Genomic DNA, 14,002 nt, shown 5'->3' with positions numbered 1-14,002 from the left:
AAGGCGGCCCTGCCCGGGGCGGGACTAGTAATTCCGTCCGTCTGATTTCGTCCAATAAGGGCGCAGAAAACAAGTAACAGACAGTTCCTTCCACCTATTTGGTTTTTTTTCAAGAGCAAAATACGGGGCAATTGTTCCCGGGATTAATAAGAGGATCCTGAGAGGGAGGGGGGAGCGGCGGTTCGGGTTGCGTATGGAAAGCAGTAGCTCCACCATATAGGTCAGAGGAAAGACAGGCAATACATCTGCGGCGTCCTCTGACGGCCAATAATTTGACAGTGGGAATTAATCAACAGATGCATTTGCAGGAATCTCCCTGAGTGACAAAACGACCAGCCAATGAGATTTAATAAGGGCAGCTCTTCCCCCCCCCCCCGCACATCTTTTCGAGTACAGTAGTCGGCGTTTGGAGCCACGGATTTCTGGGAGGGATGCAGAAATGACCGTGTCCCTTTTTTCTCCTCTGTGTCTCTCCTTTCCGTGCTGAGCCGTGAGCCTTCTACTCGCACCCAAACATCTCCATTGAATCTCGTGTCCTCGACTGGTGTGAGGCTGGAGGAGGGGACTGCCTGGAATTAAGGGTGGTCTCCATGCTTCAAGTACCAAATTTAAACTCGTTCTACCATGGAAACGGGTACCCTGTGCAGTGTAGTGGGAGCTGGGTTCAAATTCTCCTTCAGCTCTGGAAACTTAAGGGGAGGAGTGGAGGAGAGATGGCACTCCTTAAATAACTCATTTACCTTGAAAGCCCTATTACGGTCTTTACAAGTCAGCTCCGACTTGACGGTAAATAACAGGCGCGCACACATGGAAACTATCAGCCTTAAACTGAAAACCAAGGTTACTCTGTTCCTCAATTGCCAGCCTTGATTGATTAAACTTCTGGCCTTGTAGTTTGTTCTTGTATCCAGCCCCATGACCAGCAGCAAATAGCACTCCACTCTCTGCTGCTCTTCACCCCGTTGCATGAATGTACACAATAACCACATATGTAATACGTGACACACACCCTTCTCCAAGTGTTGGCAGGTCCAGAAAATAAAGAGCTTCAAGTTCTGTTTTTCTTGGAAGTGGGAGTACTCTGATTTATTTATTACTATATAAACAAAGGATAGTGGAAGCAAATGCAGCAGGTATCCTATTACCAGGAATTCAAGAGCCAAGAACCGACACAGGTGCTTTCAGTTCAGCTGAATTCTCCTTTATTGCTGAATTCAACAAGTCTTAAACTCTTGTCAGTCCCTGCAAAAATAAAAAAACAACAACAAAGAAACAAAACTAATGCCAACAGTGCTTTGATTAAAACAGTCCCTAGATACCATTGACTAGATAATTGATTTAAGTAGCACAACAATGCACATTTTGACTTCAGATGATATGGCAAGCATTACCATAAGGTGGTTCACGTCTTGCTGGAAAGCTGGCGCCAAATGATGAAAATTAATTGACATGGCATTCAAAAATGGAATGAGGGAAGTTACCAGGCCTGTTCTATGTGGGTTTGTCCTGATTATTCTTCACAATGAAATAATTTGACAGCACAGTCCTGTGGCCATGGAGCCTTACTGGTGGTGCCAAGATAATTGAATATGGAAGCTGCGGTTGTATTATCTGAAGTAGTTTCCTTCTAGAAGCAGTCTGGAAGTTGGGGAGGTGGGATTTGGATTGTAGACTCAGGCACGCAGGAGTGCCTTAACAGCTTTTCCTCACTTCAGATACATCTCCTTACTCCACCCTGCATTACTCCTGGCTGCCAGGACTCATGCAATGGTAATACCATCCACAGAGTAATGTTAAAGTGACAATGACTTACATCTGGAAATCAGCATAAAGCAGATTATTTTTTTTTAAAGCAGCATTGCCCCGCCCCCAGTTTGCTTTTAGGAGAAGAAAAAGACACTAGAGAATTCAGCCACACAGCTTCTGTGTAACACAGAATTTGGCTCACAACAACCCAACAAAATCCTCTCTACCAACAGCTCTCACAGATACACAGGTGAGCCACTGGTGAGGCTACATAGAACAAAAGGCTTCCTCAGTCATGTGAGAGGCTGTCAATGAGCTGAAGAACCTACCAAGCACTTTCATGCTTCACAGTCTCTGACTGGTCCCGGCCTTTGCACTCTTTCAAGAATGTATCCAGGGCTAGAAGCTGGTATCTTTTACACACAGAACCTATGTTCTTCCACTGGGCTCCAGGATGTACCAATATGACTACATCTTTTTTTGGCTGGGTCTGGTTTGGTTTGACCAATACTGTGGCTGTGGAAGTGGGGACAAGCTTCCTAGCCTGTGTTTTCACCTTTCCCTTATTCCTAAAAATGGTGTTTTGCTTTCATTCAAGCATCTCTCCTGCCAGAATTCAAACCCACATGACCTGCTTCCAATTGTGGTTGAATAGACCAGATGGGCAGGATATAAACAAACAAACAAACAAACAAACAAACAAACAAACAAATAAATAAATAAATAAATTCCCATTGTCTAACAAATCTTTTATTTATTTATTTATTTATTTATTTATTTGATTTGATTTGATTTGATTTGATTTGATTTGATTTGATTTGATTTGATTTGATTTGATTTGATTTGATTTATACCCCGCCCATCTGGTCTATATGACCACTCTAGGCGGCTTTTTCATTGCTTTCTGTTCCCCATTTTGTGTGTCCTGGATCGCCTCTGACAAAGAACATATCCACATCAGGTAGGCATTGATCTTTTGGATTTCAGCCCCTTTTCAAGGAAAGCTGGGTGTATTCCCCATATCTCCTCCTCCCCAGGTAAGGAGTGCTAGGCTTGGCCTGATTATCGTTACTTCTTATATGTTCATATGTGTGTGTATGTGTGTTTTAAAAAGCAAAATAAAAGCAAAGAAACCCTAACCTTATTGTTTGTTCTGTGTGTGTGTGTGTGTGTGTGTGTGTGTGTGTGTGTGTGTGTGTGTGTGTGTGTGTGTGTCTGTGTCTGTGTCTGTGTCTGTGTCTGTGTCTGTGTGCGCGCACATCCTGAAGTCCATGCCTATGGATAAGTCTTGAGTAAGCTACGGCTTATAAGGCTCTTGCTGCTGAGGATTCCGTGGTAGTCTGTATGTATTTGATGCAATAACATGACAATAACACCTTTCCTTTACTATGCATTTTTGGCACCAGTAGCAGTCCGTGACTTCAGTTCTGGTGGTGCTGTGAATCCATTCTGGGTTTTAGTCAGTACTTTATAGGAGTTATCCAAGGTGCTGATCCTGCACCTCGTGGCGCAGTGGTTAAATCTCTGTACTGCAGCCAAAACTGTGCTCACAACCTGGGTTTCAATCCCAGGTAGCCGGCTCAAGGTTGACTCAGCCTTCTATCCTTCCGAGGTCGGTAAAATGAGTACCCATCTTGCTGGGGGGGGGGTCAATGTGTAGCCTGCATAATTAACTTGTAAACTGCCCAGAGAGTGCTTGAAGCACTATGGGGTTGTATATAAGCAGCACACTTTGCTTTGCTTTTGTTTTGCTTTTAGGAAGAAGGTCCTCAACTTGGATAGCTCCTGTAAAAGGCAGACCTGGACTAGCTTCACAGCATCCTCAACACGGGAACCATCAGCCACCACTAGTTGCTACCTTTGTTGCATAACTGATGTTGACTGACCCACTCCATGCTGTGACTGGTGTACATTGACAGCCAAGAGATAATCGTTGCTTTGTGTATATCTGGCTGATGATGTTGTCACATTATCTCTAACAGTGACAATTTCTTCTCATTTGTTTCCGCTGAGAGCAAAGGGATCCCAGGACAGTGACATGTTCTGATAGCGGCCTGCCTGCCTGCATGAAATATTTAACAGCTTAATATGCTTATCATATTTGTGTTATCATATAAAATCCAAAATGATGGTGAATGGATGCAATTAAAATTCAAGATTTTATTAATAACAGTACAGCAATGGGCTCTAAGGAATACAATAAATAGAAACAAAAAAAGTAGAAGGTATGACTGAAGGCCAAATTGTTCTGGGCTGGATCATCCTAAACAAGATCACTTTGTGATGTCGCATGTCATTTGGGGCAATCGAGTGGTTTAGGTACACACTGCACCTCAAGCAACCTTATTTAGCCCTTTGCTCTCTTTGAAGTGAAGTGGGTGGGGAGAAAGAAAAAAATAACAAAAAAAATTCCCCCTCCTTGCACCCCCCCTCCTTGGTGGAAGGGTGAGAGGAAGCTTTCAATTTCTAAAAAATTATTCCCAAGAGGCATAACACTGAGTTTGCTTGTTGATCAATCAAGTCAATGTGGATTACAGGGGCCTTTAAAATAAATTGCATCCTCTTCTGTTACCCCTCTGCAGGGAAGCAGTAGGAAGTTTTCAATTTATTAACAGCCAAGGAAAGTGATAGCCAGCCATCTGCTTTGCTTTGATCTTATCCTTCACACATGCCAGAAACAAACCAAAAGTGAGTGATCTTACCTGCAGCAAAACAACAACAATCAGGAGCTGCGAACAGGGACTAAAAAAGGTGCATGGTAGGGACAGGCTGGTTCACAATTCCCCATACATAATATGGTCACCAGAAAAAGGAGTGAACCAGTTTGTTCCCAAAGCAGGTCAAGCCATAGGACAAAGCCCTATTTGACAGCATCCTAAATAAACTTAAAAATAATCAGCAATGCACTGAAGATACAGTGGCTAAATTTCTGTTGTTCAGTGCAGTATGTTGCAAATGGAATAGGCCCACTGAATCAGTGTTGAGTAAAGTCCTCTGTAAGTTCTATTGATTCAGTGGGTGTACTTAGTTGCCATTTACTATGTTAAGCAACAGAATTTCAGACAGTAAATAACAAACAAACATGTATTGGAAACCTGTTGCAATAAAAGACAAATGCCATCTGGGGTTGCATGGAAAGAACCATATGAATGATGCAAAAGCAGAATTTCCTACTGTTTTGCACAAGTTAAACAAACAGGTTAAATATCGTTCCACTGTGTCCGAGTTTGGTAACCACATCTAACAATATAAGCAAGCATGGCCTTCCCTTGGAAGCCTGATTAGCATCAATGCTTCTCTTATTTTGATGCAAATGTAGCATTCTCTGGTTTTATGGAGATAGATAGCTAGATAGCTAGATAGCTAGATAGACACACACACAGATAGACAGAGAGAGAGACAGACAGACAGACAGACAGACAGACAGACAGTCATCAAATCTGCACTGATTCAATGGGACTAATCCAGTTGCAACATACTCAGCTAAACAACAGGATTACAGCCACTGCATCTTCAGTGCCCTGCTGCTGATTTTTAAGCTTTAGAGCTCAATCCCACTGACAATAAAACTCACTGTTATACCCTTTTCTGCTTTTTAAAAAAAGATTTAAATTGCTTGCTTGCCCACCTGACTGCTCGCCTGCCTTGAATTCCCCCATCCCCCACTTGCTTGCCCCCCCTCACCCACCCATTCACCTGTCTGTTTGTAAGACATTGAAAACATAAAGGAATCAGATCCAAGTGTAGTCTCCAAAGCCTTAAAATACACATCCAGATGCAAATATATAACATCCTTGTGGGTATTTACCGTTTTATTATTCCTCCTGCACAAACATAGTGAAATGTTACTACCTAAACCAAAGTGGTAAGGATCTGATCATCCTCCTTGGGAATAGTAGTTCCTGCCTCTCCAGCCCTTTCTAACTGAAATCTTGAATCACAGCCCATTGTTTGGATTCCCTCACCCACTGGGCTAAGCCAACTAGTCCACAGGGGTTACACAAAGTTAAAACTTGGCTCTTTAGCCAGGCTTTTGAGGCCTAATAACCTCTTGACCCTGATTTTATGGGTTTCTAGATTGCTGTACAGTAGGACCACCATAGGGACGTGGTGGTGCTGTGGGTTAAACCGCAGAAGCCTCTGTGCTGCAAGGTTGTAAGATCAGCAGTTCGAATCCATGTGATGGAGTGAGCTCCGGTCACTTGTCCCAGCTCCTGCCGACCTAGCAGTGGAACAGGACTATGAGAACCAATCTCCTGCAGATACTGCAGTTCTACTGCATGTTATTTTATCCTATTGAACGATTTTAAACCATTTTTCATTTTAAAAAACATTTGAGTTTTAGCATCCCTCTCTGAGATCTGTATATGCAGGGGGGATACAAGTATATTTTACTAAACAAATAAAGTATATTTTATTAAATAAATAAATAAATAAATGAGATAGCTAAAGCCCAAGAGACAAAACATTCAGAAGAAAGCCACAAAGATCATTAAATTTTTGCAACGCATAAGCTTGGCTTATCTGGAAAAGAGCAGGAACTGAACATGATGCAACAGCAGTGTTTGAATCTCTTTTAAAAGCTGGCATAAAGAGGAGAGAGAATAAATCTTCTCTACAGTCAGGGGCAGGAGGGTAAGTAAAAGGCTCTAGGCATATCTCTTGTATGGTTCTTGCCAGCACTCATTAACTGACAAGTGTTATGGCTCAGGATACTAATATGTTGAGTAATGGATTATCATTGATCTAACTGGAGCCTGCTGGAAACAAAGTTTGTATATACTAAACTTACAGTAATAAGAAGAAATAAAGAGAGATAAAGAACCAATGTTTGTCCCTGTTGCTGATAGTTGTATCTCATACAAATCTAGAGTGATTAATCAGATAATATAGAATGTGCAACATGGAAAGTAGCCTTAGACCAGGTCAGACAATTTGTCTGTCTAGCCTTCTTGTATTGGCAGCAGCTTCCCAGGACCTCAGGTGGAGGAATTTTCCCCATCACCTGCTCCCTGATGCCTTCCAGTGCTTGGATAAGTTCCTTCTTTGCACTACTAATTCGAGAATCCCCCAGCCAGCCTGAGAGATGCCAGGGAACATCTGCAGGCAAAGCATATGATCCACCAGGGAGCTGTGGTCCCCACCCCCACCCTGTCAGTTGCCAACTTTTGGTTTGAAATATTTTTCCACCTGCCAGGATGCCTGCAGGATTTATTTGTTTCTGCAGGTAAAGTCAAAGCCACAAAGTGGTCTGCTAGCCTAATTTGCAGAGCTAGTGGGCACTACTATGACACAGTGGCTGAAATCCTGTTCCACAAACTTATAGCCTTTTGTGTCGAAGTTAATTTTCTTGACTTAGAGACAAAAGGCTATAAGATAAGAAAAACACATAGACCTTATCTGTTGCATGCCAAGCCATGCAATTCAGTGTGCAACAGATAAGGTCTATGGAGATTTCCTAACTTATAACACTTTGCCTAATTGCACACCAGGATTTAGTTAACACATCTGCCTCTGTACATTAAAGGAATACATCAAATTAGGATTCAAATGAAGCAAGGGCAACCCCCCTTGCCCCCATGTTCATATTGGTATAGCTGAGAGTTAAGGCCTAGCAGAGTTTATAGAGGGAGAGTCCATCTGGTAGACTTCAATACTGTAGAAGCAAAGTTGTTGACAGAAAGGTCCTTTTTAACTTGTGGCTGATGCAGGCAGAGCCTGTGCTCCGATTCTAATGCATGAGGAAGAACACAATGTAAGAAAAACTGCCGCCCCTTTCAGCTGAAACTGCCAAGCCACTGCAATGCTTTGCCAGCATCTACTCTGTCTTTCTCCGGTCAAGAAGAACTTGGGGGGATGCAGAGTTTGCAAGTAACTAGCTTTTTTTCAATGTAACAAGGGGCAACAATGTTATATTTCAAAGGCTATATGGCAAGTCATTTAAAAAACTACTCTTTGGGTTCAGAAACTTATGTTTTCTAGTTACTTTCAAAAGCTACTTTTGAAGGACATTTTAAGACATTTTGGAAAGATTTTTTTTTACAAGTTTATGCTATTTTACTATTGATACAAAGTGACAATGGAAGTATTGTTTTGTTTCATCCTTTGTATTTTTCTAAGTATTGCCATGACACTATATCACAACTTGAATTACAAGAAGATTTTTCCCTGCATTTTTTCTGGGTGCTAGTAAAGGTAAAGCACTGTGTTAACAACATGCCAGGCAACTGGTTCTGTTTTGCAGACACAGTAACAATAATAATGAGGAGAAGCATACAAATGAACTCTGCTGCCTCTCATGCAGAAGAAACAGAGAGAATAAAAACCAGTGATTAAAACATGTAAGTAAAATCAGTTCTTCAAAATGTAAATAAAATGTTTTTATTTAAACCTGATTCTTTAAATTGTTTAAATGTTTTGTCTTTTAAAAAGCCTTATAATAGTTTTGATCTAAAATGTAATATAACTCAAAGATCTTATTATAAAATATGTATTATAAATTCTGCTTGTATTTAATGAGATAGCATAATCATATCATTTTAAAAAGTTTTATTCATAGACTAACCTGTAAATTGATCAAAACCTCAATTTTATGGATTCTGTATGGATTGTTTAGGTGAATCCATCATCGTCTTCTTCATAGAACTGCAGAGCTGTCGCCTCTATTCTTCAGTCTAGTAGACATTAGAAAAATGTGCAAAGAAAATACTTTTTAGCATCAGAATATAGAAAAGAGAAATAACAGAGTGGATCATCTGCTTTCCAACTCTGACTGGTGTTATTGCTATGGTTCCTACCAACCACCCCACTATGATAGAATGCTAGTTCTTTGTTGAAGTCTTATTAATATCCCCATCATTACTTCCAAAAGTTTCCTAGAGTGATGCTGGTTCCTTCAGAGTGGCATTAGTTATAATCCCTCTGCAACTGTGTGCAGAAAAAAGCCAAGTTCTCATCTCTCTCTCACACACACCTGGGCAGGGAAGAGAGTGGATTTAGATTTAATCATTTGATTCCCTCCCCCCAGGGGTGTTCCCCTGCTTGCTTTAGTTTTAATACGTACCCATACTTATTTTCCTCAGTCTTCTTGCCTATGCATACTTTCAGACACAGGGAAGGTTAATGAGCAGAAGATTAGTGAGGTTAAGTAAATCTGGGCAAAGAGCTTGTTACAAATATGTATGATGGAAATATAGAGACTATAATTAAGGTTGTAACAAGCTGTTAAGGACAGGATATTTTGGAGATTGCACATGCCTAGGGTCACCATAAATCAGAGGTGACTTAGTGGCGCTAACTACAACAATAGCAAACAAGAGTACAGTATTTGGAGTGGGTATCATTATTAAATTGAGACTTTCTAAGCAGTGGTTTAAATTGTGATTTTTTCCAAACATAATTTAAATCAAATCCACTCTGAGCAGGAGGAGTGTTAAGAAGTCAAAGTTAAGGTCAACCAACTTGGCTTTTTAGTGGAAATGTGTGGGTATGCAGTTCAAGCATGAACACTACGTGAAAATAGAAGATGCTGATGCATGCTTAAATATTTTGGCAACCAGACATAAATTTTGACTTTCACTTTAAGAAATGTTTGGCAACTGGCTCCAAGGAAAGGAAGGAGGTGGAGATGGAATGATAGGACAGCTTCATTTCCTGTTCCGTTCTCTCAGTTCTTTTTTGCCAGCCTAGTAGCAGTCTACTAAGTCCTCTCTAGGTCAAGTGAACTCATTCTTTTGGTGAACTCATTGACCTAGAATGCAGAAGCCAGAATGCGAGGCTTGCTGCCAACATTTCTGAGCATCAGTTAGCACCCTTGTTTTCACATAGTGCACATGTTCAAATTGCCTGTCCCCTGCCTTTGTGTGTAAGTGCCAACATGGTTCCTAGGCAATGCTGTCATATGCAAACCATAGTGCCCATTTTTAGAATGCTACTGGGGGAGGGGGGATTCAATGGTAATGACTGAAAACAGAGGGGCCAAATCCATTTGTTAGTTCCAATTAAAATAGATTTATTGAGTAAATAGATAACTCAGTGAAGTAGGCATCTGGCTATGGAGCTGGAGGTTGGGAGTTCAATTCCTCACTATGCCTTCCAGGAGAAGGAGCCTGCCTATGTAGCCTTGGGAAAATTGTTTCTCTCCTAAGGTGGGGGCAGAAGGTGACAAACGTGAGAGGTGCTGTGACAAACTACCATCATTATTAACTTTCAGAATGGAAGCTCCTATACTAAGAAAAGCTTGGGAAGTTATGTTTTAAAGTAAGTAAGTTACAGTTACCATTTTGAGCCTCCACCCATTTATTCAAAGTGATTAGATTAGTTATTTAGAGTTGTTTCATTGCTTCTATATGTCATCAAGTTGCCTTTGACGTGACCTCCAAAATGACCTGTTCTTAACAGCCCTGTTCAGCTCTTGAAAACTCAAGGCTGTGGCTTCATTTATGGTGTCAATTAATCTCTTATTTGGTCTTTCTACTTTCCTGCTCTTTCCTTCTTTCCTTTAACGTTTCATAGCACTATTGTCTTTCCCAGCAAATCCTGTCTTCTCATGATGTGCCCCAAGTAGGATAGAATCCGTTTCATCATTTTTTTTGCTTCTACAGAGTTCATGATTTCATCTAGGACTCACTTGTCTTCTTAAGGACTTGGATGAGGTCATGCAAGGAATGTTTATCATATTTGTGGATAACACAAAACTGGATGGAATATCCCATACCCTAGAAGACAGAAACAAAAGTCAAAAATATCTTGATAGGCTTGAGTATTGGGCTGAAAACAACAGAATGGAATTTAACAGGAACAAGTGCAAAGTTCTACACTGAGGGAAAACAAACACATAGTTGCAAGATAGAGGATACTTGGCGCTATAAAACAGAGTGAGAAAGATGTTGGAATTGTTGTTGATCCCAAGCTGAATATGAGCCAACGGTGAGATGGAGCCATGAAAAAGGCAAATGCTGTTTTAGGCTGCATAAACAGAAGCACAGTCTCTAAATCCAGTAAGGACCAGGTCCTCTTAATTCAACATTGGTTAAGCCTAAACTTGAGTGCTGTATCCAGTTCTGGGCACTGCACTTTAAGAAGGATGCAGACAAACTGGATTAAGTTCAGAGGAGGGAAACAAGGATCATCAGGGGCTGGAAACTAAGACTTATGAGGAAAGACTGAAAGAACTGGGAAATGAAGACCGAGGGGAGATGTGATAGCACTTTTCAAATACTCGAAAGATTGTCATACACAGGAGGTACAGGATATGATCCCAAATATCTCAGAATGCAGGACACATAATAATGGGTTCAAGTTACAGGAAGACAGATTTTGGTTGAATATCAAGAAAAACTTAAATATAGTACATGGAGCCAATTACCTCAAGAAGTGGTAGGTGCTCCAACACTGTGGGCATTCAAGAGTAATTTGGACAACCACCTGGCAGATATATTTTTATTTGTATTCCTGCATTGAGCAGGAGGTTAGACTTGATGGTCTTATAAGCCCCTTCCAACTCCATTAGACTTAGGAATCTGGCTATGGAGCCAGAGGTTGGGAGTTCAGTTCCTCCCTGTGCCTCCTTGACAAGGGCTGGACTCAATGATACATAGGGCCCCTTCAAGCTCTGCAGTTGAAGATGATGTTTTATACAAAGAAACTAAAAGCTATGAGCTTGTGATAGAAAACACACATATATTGTAATTATAAAAGAAACCAAAACAGTTACTACACCACAAAAGGAATGAAGTTGTCCCTTGTTATGCTACAACTGTAATTTGACAATGGTTCTTCCGAATAAGGAAAAAATGCCACCCTTGTTGGTCACATCTTGTCCCTCACAAAGAACAGTGCAGTATCCCAATATTCATGTCTAGTTCTTACAATGAAAAGATGCACTTTTGAAAGGTGCTTCTACCCTGGAAATCATGGAAATTCATTAAAAATATTTAAAATCAACCTCTTTGCATATACGTTGGCTTCAGGTGCCATTTTTATGGTTAATGTTGGTATGTTTAATGTTTGTAAGGCAATTAAAACCATAATTAGTAATCAGAATAAAATATGTTTGGAAGCCTCTAATAGGGAAATGAACATCAAGTTGAAAGTGACATGAAGCTAAACTTTGCCCTAGGAACATACGAGAATAAATCGCCAGAACAAAATAAACCATGCTGTAAAGAAGCAAAAATAAAAATAAAAATAAATTAAAAAAACACAAGATGGGACAAGTCACAGAAGGTCACCGAAGATACTAGATCAACCCTCAAATTGTCTGGTTAGCAAGAAAAATTCCATAACAGTGCAGAATCCAGAACTTTAGTGCATACGTTTGCTCCTTCTGGAGCAATCCAATTAGCCTTAATTGCCACAAAAAGGAATTAAGTGCATATTCATATTTGTAATGAGGTACATTTTCTTTTGCTCTCAAACAGAAGCGTGACCATTTCAGTACATTGATGAGGGGGTGATCTAGCCTTACATCTGAAAAATGGGTACTGCACTAGTATGAAAGCCACATTGACAGAATGTAAATAAACATAATTTTCAAAAGCATGCTCTACATGCACAAATCCTTGTTATGCAGACTTTAGTGGTGCAGTGGTAGCCATTAACGATGTCTCTCTTGGCCACTAGAGCAGTGGTCAGGGAACAGGGGTAAATTACCCCAAATGGGGTAAAAATGAAAATCCTGGGGGTAATGAGGGCGGTCGCGGCAGGCGTTTTACCCCAAGGCATTTTATTTCCGACGATGCTGTGTGTAGGCGGGCATTCCGTTGCAGGGAGAGCGAGCCCTGGTGAGGAACTGCACAGGGCACCCTCCTGCCCTCCATCACTTCCAAAGTGGGGGGAAGGCGGCGTACGGGGCCAACTGGACTCTTTTCCCGGCGGAGCCCTGGCTGGGGCTGTCCTGGTGTGCTGGCGAGAAGGCCCCACCCCCCTCACCTGAGCTCATGGCCAGTGGCCCTGTGGCCCTGTGGTGCTGGCCTCCCTTCACCAAGGATGCACTTTCCCAGCAGCATGGCAGCTTCAGACTGGCTGCCTGGGCGGTAGCCACAGGTCCCAGGTGAGCACAGAGGCGGGGGGGGGCGGCGGCTGCAGACGGCAAGAGCCAAGGGGAGGGGTAATGTCGACGTATATAAATTTTTGGTGGGGTAAAAGGTAAAAAAGTTCCCTGACCCCTGCACTAGAGGCAAAGCTGCACTAGTAAGCTTATGCTGCAGATTTGGTCTATCCATCATACCCTCGCACTCACCAACTGGCAGAGCTAGTAGAATGACAGATGCACGACCCGTCAGATACAGTAATGTGTTTTGTCACAACTGTTCCCCATAGTAATTTGTCAGGCACAGAGAGCCTATGATCGCTAACAGAAATGAACAATAAACAAACATAGTGACAGAGAAGGATGCTCAGCTGCAACTAGCTATCATTAATAGCCTGCAGATGGTGCACCATTCTTTCTAGAAACTGTGTAGCTATAGCTCTTGAGCCATTATTGCACATGACCACATTGGGTTACACCCAGATCATCACACAGTGTAACAGGATATGGTGTCGCTTAGTACCCCGTCCCAGTACACTGCCCCCACTTTGTAATCCCTACACAGTTTCTTTAATATAAAAATTAATGGAGATTTAATTATATACTCTTTCAATCATTGTTTTTAAGTGGCAGGGACACTTTCATGTACAGTACAGTTAAGAAATTTCTGGCAGTTAAATAGCAATTCTGTTCTAAATACTGAAACAGTTGCTATTAGTTCTGTTTCTCTGACGTATCTAAATATAGCTCTCTTTAAAATCTGGTATAATTTTAGGTTTTGTATGCTCTTCAATATTAAACCTTATTTGAATGTCATTTAGACTGAAAGTTATTCATGAAGGCAAGACTACACGTAGACTAGAATCCTAGGGGTTATTCAAACTGGCATAAGCAGAATGCCGTGGATCACAGTGGCAAATTGGTGCCGTTTAATGGGTCGTTACTTGTATTCCACATTGTGTACCAAGACATGCATCTGAAATGCAAGCAGCCACTCATTAACCAGCAGTAATTAGCTGTTGTGGTTTATGCCATTGCGTGTACACCAGAATAAATCTGAGATAATGTTAGTACTACACAGATGGAAGGGACCCTATGGATCATGGAGTTCAGCTCCTGTAATGGAGGCACAGTGGGGAATTGAACTCCCAACCTCTGGATCCACAGCCAGAGAACTAATCTACTCAGCTATTCAACATAAATATGAATATTCTAGCTGCAAAG

At 41.4% G+C, this 14,002-nt stretch overlaps 2 long non-coding RNA genes across 2 annotated transcripts; one reads left to right on the top strand and one right to left on the bottom strand.

The window, feature by feature from the left end:
- Window positions 1-1,185: 1,185 nt before the first annotated feature.
- Window positions 1,186-8,444, bottom strand: LOC144586881 (uncharacterized). Its single transcript, XR_013541954.1, has 2 exons — window positions 8,312-8,444; window positions 1,186-1,242 (listed from the first exon to the last, which is right to left on the bottom strand). It is a non-coding gene; the product is annotated as an uncharacterized LOC144586881 (long non-coding RNA).
- Window positions 7,557-11,326, top strand: LOC140704527 (uncharacterized). Its single transcript, XR_013541955.1, has 2 exons — window positions 7,557-8,087; window positions 9,959-11,326. It is a non-coding gene; the product is annotated as an uncharacterized LOC140704527 (long non-coding RNA).
- Window positions 11,327-14,002: the final 2,676 nt, after the last annotated feature.

This window comes from Pogona vitticeps, chromosome 2 (genome assembly GCF_051106095.1).
Source record: "Pogona vitticeps strain Pit_001003342236 chromosome 2, PviZW2.1, whole genome shotgun sequence".
In the NCBI taxonomy this organism is placed as follows: Eukaryota; Metazoa; Chordata; class Lepidosauria; order Squamata; family Agamidae; genus Pogona; species Pogona vitticeps.
Note: the sequence above shows the minus strand (reverse complement) of the source record. Positions and strands in the feature narration are given on the sequence as shown.